Raw genomic sequence first — 4,548 nt, 5'->3', positions numbered from 1 at the left:
TCGTGTGAGTGGATGGGGGTAGTGGTGGGGGGTGGGGGTAGTGGGGGTAGTAGTGGGTGGGGGTCTAAGGGGGTAGAGTGGGTGGGGGGTGTGAGTGAATGGGGATGGGGGGTGGGGGTAGTGGGGGTGGGGGTAGTGGTGGGGGGTGGGGGTAGTGGGGGTAGTGGTGGGTGGGGGTCTAAGGGGGTAGGGGGTGGGGGTCGTGTGAGTGGATGGGGGTAGTGGTGGGGGGTGGGGGTAGTGGGGGTAGTAGTGGGTGGGGGTCTAAGGGGGTAGAGTGGGTGGGGGGTGTGAGTGAATGGGGATGGGGGGTGGGGGTAGTGGGGGTGGGGGTAGTGGTGGGGGGTGGGGGTAGTGGGGGTAGTGGTGGGTGGGGGTCTAAGGGGGTAGGGGGTGGGGGTCGTGTGAGTGGATGGGGGTAGTGGTGGGGGGTGGGGGTAGTGGGGGTAGTAGTGGGTGGGGGTCTAAGGGGGTAGAGTGGGTGGGGGGTGTGAGTGAATGGGGATGGGGGGTGGGGGTAGTGGGGGTGGGGGTAGTGGTGGGGGGTGGGGGTAGTGGGGGTAGTGGTGGGTGGGGGTCTAAGGGGGTAGAGTGGGTGGGGGGTGTGAGTGAATGGGGATGGGGGGTGGGGGTAGTGGGGGTGGGGGTAGTGGTGGGGGTAGTGGGGGTAGTGGTGGGTGGGGGTCTAAGGGGGTAGAGTGAGTGGGGGGTGTGAGTGAATGGGGATGGGGGGTGGGGGTAGTGGGGGGTGTTCAGCGCCTCGCTGCTCGAGGCAGTCGCCGTGGTAGCAACGGCCACAGCGGTGGCGTCTGTGGTACAGTAACCACCACCACCACCACAACTTCGTTACAAATCGATATCAATCGACGACAAAAACGATCGATCCGGGTGCGCGAGCATCGACTTTCCCTCAGGGGTCGCCTCCGTTTGGCCGTGGCACGCGGCGTTGGACAAGGAGGCGCCGATGGCGCTACACGAGGAGCGGTGGCGCTCGAGTTGGGGCTGGCGGCGGTGGTGCTGGTGGTGGTTGTGTCACGTGCTGCTGTTCGCCCCCGTTGCTTCACGCCGACTCGGTGAGTACAGCGACTGATCGATCAATCGATTGATCGATTGATCGATCAATCGATCGATCGATTGATCGATTGACTGATCGATTGTCGCGCGGCAGTTGTGCGGCGCTTTTGACCCGCGGGCAGAGCTGGCGGCCGGCGGTTGATCGATCGATTGATCGATCCACTCGATCCACTGATCGATCAATCGTCATCGGTTGCCACCGCAGCTGCTGCCCATGGAACTTTTTTTTTGTCGCTGGCCGTGTGGTGGTTGTGGTGGTGGTTGTGGTGGTGGTTGTGGTGGTGGTTGTAGTGGTGGTGGTGGTGGTGGTTGTGGTGGTGGTTGTGGTGGTGGTTGTAGTGGTGGTGGTGGTGGTGGTTGTGGTGGTGGTTGTAGTGGTGGTGGTTGTGGTGGTGGTGGTTGTGGTGGTGGTTGTGGTGGTGGTTGTAGTGGTGGTGGTGGTGGTGGTGGTTGTGGTGGTGGTTGTAGTGGTGGTGGTTGTGGTGGTGGTGGTTGTGGTGGTGGTTGTGGTGGTGGTTGTGGTGGTGGTTGTAGTGGTGGTGGTGGTGGTTGTGGTGGTGGTTGTAGTGGTGGTGGTTGTGGTGGTGGTGGTGGTTGTGGTGGTGGTGGTTGTGGTGGTGGTTGTAGTGGTGGTGGTGGTTGTAGTGGTGGTTGTGGTGGTGGTGGTTGTGGTGGTGGTTGTAGTGGTGGTGGTGGTGGTGGTTGTGGTGGTGGTGGTTGTGGTGGTGGTTGTAGTGGTGGTGGTGGTTGTAGTGGTGGTTGTGGTGGTGGTGGTTGTGGTGGTGGTGGTTGTGGTGGTGGTGGTTGTGGTGGTGGTTGTAGTGGTGGTGGTGGTTGTAGTGGTGGTGGTGGTTGTAGTGGTGGTTGTGGTGGTGGTGGTTGTGGTGGTGGTGGTTGTGGTGGTGGTGGTTGTGGTGGTTGTAGTGGTGGTGGTTGTGGTTGGTGGTTGTGGTGGTGGTGGTTGTGGTGGTGGTGGTGGTTGTAGTGGTGGTTGTAGTGGTGGTGGTGGTTGTAGTGGTGGTTGTGGTGGTGGTTGTAGTGGTGGTGGTTGTGGTTGGTGGTTGTGGTGGTGGTGGTTGTGGTGGTGGTGGTGGTTGTAGTGGTGGTTGTAGTGGTGGTGGTGGTTGTGGTGGTGGTGGTTGTGGTGGTTGTAGTGGTGGTGGTTGTGGTTGGTGGTTGTGGTGGTGGTGGTTGTGGTGGTGGTGGTTGTGGTGGTGGTTGTAGTGGTGGTGGTGGTTGTAGTGGTGGTTGTGGTGGTGGTGGTGGTTGTGGTGGTGGTGGTTGTAGTGGCGGTTGTAGTGGTGGTGGTTGTGGTGGTGGTTGTAGTGTTTGTGGTTGTAGTGGTGGTGGTTGTTATGGTGGTGGTTGTGGTGGTTGTGGTTGTTGTGGTGGTGGTGGTTGTAGTGATAGTGGTGGTTGTAGTGGTGGTTGTGGTGGTGGTGGTTGTGGTGGTGGTGGTTGTGGTGGTGGTGGTTGTGGTGGTTGTAGTGGTGGTGGTTGTGGTTGGTGGTTGTGGTGGTGGTGGTTGTGGTGGTGGTGGTGGTTGTAGTGGTGGTTGTAGTGGTGGTGGTGGTTGTAGTGGTGGTGGTGGTGGTGGTGGTTGTGGTGGTGGTTGTGGTGGTGGTTGTAGTGGTGGTGGTGGTGGTGGTGGTTGTGGTGGTGGTTGTAGTGGTGGTGGTTGTGGTGGTGGTGGTTGTGGTGGTGGTTGTGGTGGTGGTTGTGGTGGTGGTTGTAGTGGTGGTGGTGGTGGTTGTGGTGGTGGTTGTAGTGGTGGTGGTTGTGGTGGTGGTGGTGGTTGTGGTGGTGGTGGTTGTGGTGGTGGTTGTAGTGGTGGTGGTGGTTGTAGTGGTGGTTGTGGTGGTGGTGGTTGTGGTGGTGGTTGTAGTGGTGGTGGTGGTGGTGGTTGTGGTGGTGGTGGTTGTGGTGGTGGTTGTAGTGGTGGTGGTGGTTGTAGTGGTGGTTGTGGTGGTGGTGGTTGTGGTGGTGGTGGTTGTGGTGGTGGTGGTTGTGGTGGTGGTTGTAGTGGTGGTGGTGGTTGTAGTGGTGGTGGTGGTTGTAGTGGTGGTTGTGGTGGTGGTGGTTGTGGTGGTGGTGGTTGTGGTGGTGGTGGTTGTGGTGGTTGTAGTGGTGGTGGTTGTGGTTGGTGGTTGTGGTGGTGGTGGTTGTGGTGGTGGTGGTGGTTGTAGTGGTGGTTGTAGTGGTGGTGGTGGTTGTAGTGGTGGTTGTGGTGGTGGTTGTAGTGGTGGTGGTTGTGGTTGGTGGTTGTGGTGGTGGTGGTTGTGGTGGTGGTGGTGGTTGTAGTGGTGGTTGTAGTGGTGGTGGTGGTTGTGGTGGTGGTGGTTGTGGTGGTTGTAGTGGTGGTGGTTGTGGTTGGTGGTTGTGGTGGTGGTGGTTGTGGTGGTGGTGGTTGTGGTGGTGGTTGTAGTGGTGGTGGTGGTTGTAGTGGTGGTTGTGGTGGTGGTGGTGGTTGTGGTGGTGGTGGTTGTAGTGGCGGTTGTAGTGGTGGTGGTTGTGGTGGTGGTTGTAGTGTTTGTGGTTGTAGTGGTGGTGGTTGTTATGGTGGTGGTTGTGGTGGTTGTGGTTGTTGTGGTGGTGGTGGTTGTAGTGATAGTGGTGGTGGTTGTAGTGATAGTGGTGGTGGTGGTGGTTGTGGTGGTTGTAGTGGTGGTGGTGGTTGTAGTGGTGGTTGTGGTGGTGGTGGTTGTGGTGGTTGTGGTGGTGGTTGTAGTGGTGGTAGTGGTGGTGGTGGTGGTTGTTGTGGTGGTGGTTATAGTGGTGGTGGTTGTGGTGGTGGTTGTGGTGGTGGTGGTTGTGGTGGTGGTTGTGGTGGTTGTGGTGGTGGTGGTGGTTGTGGTGGTGGTGGTGGTTGTGGTGGTGACACACGCATTCTAAGACACACACAATCACACTCACAATCACACACACACTCAATCACACACATTCTAAGACACACACACAATCACACACACATTCTAACACACACACAATCACACGCATTCTAAGACATACACACATTCTAAGACACACACACTCACACACACACATTCTAAGACACACAATCACACTCACACACACACACATTCTAAGACACACACACAATCACACACACACATTCTAACACACACACAATCACACACACACACACACATTCTAAGACACAATCACACACACACACACACAATCACACTCACACACACACACACAATCACACTCACACACACACATTCTAAGACACAATCACACTCACACACACACACATTCTAAGACACAATCACACACACACACAATCACACTCACACACACACATTCTAACACACACACACACACAATCACACTCACACACACACAATCACACACACACACACATTCTAAAACACACACACACGCAATCACACACACACACATTCTAAGACACAATCACACACACACACAATCACACTCACACACACACATTCTAAGACACACTCACACACA

At 56.8% G+C, this 4,548-nt stretch overlaps 1 long non-coding RNA gene across 1 annotated transcript in view; it reads left to right on the top strand.

The window, feature by feature from the left end:
- The first annotated feature begins 772 nt into the window (after positions 1 to 772).
- The window catches only part of LOC144955312 (uncharacterized), a 28,770-nt gene continuing 24,994 nt past the window's right edge, over positions 773 to 4,548 (top strand). The window contains exon 1 of the long non-coding RNA XR_013641607.1: positions 773 to 1,073. This is a non-coding gene — a long non-coding RNA (uncharacterized LOC144955312). The remainder of the gene's footprint in view (positions 1,074 to 4,548) is intronic.

This window comes from Lampetra fluviatilis, unplaced genomic scaffold (genome assembly GCF_964198595.1).
Source record: "Lampetra fluviatilis unplaced genomic scaffold, kcLamFluv1.1 SCAFFOLD_1144, whole genome shotgun sequence".
Taxonomy (NCBI): Eukaryota; Metazoa; Chordata; class Hyperoartia; order Petromyzontiformes; family Petromyzontidae; genus Lampetra; species Lampetra fluviatilis.
Note: the sequence above shows the minus strand (reverse complement) of the source record. Positions and strands in the feature narration are given on the sequence as shown.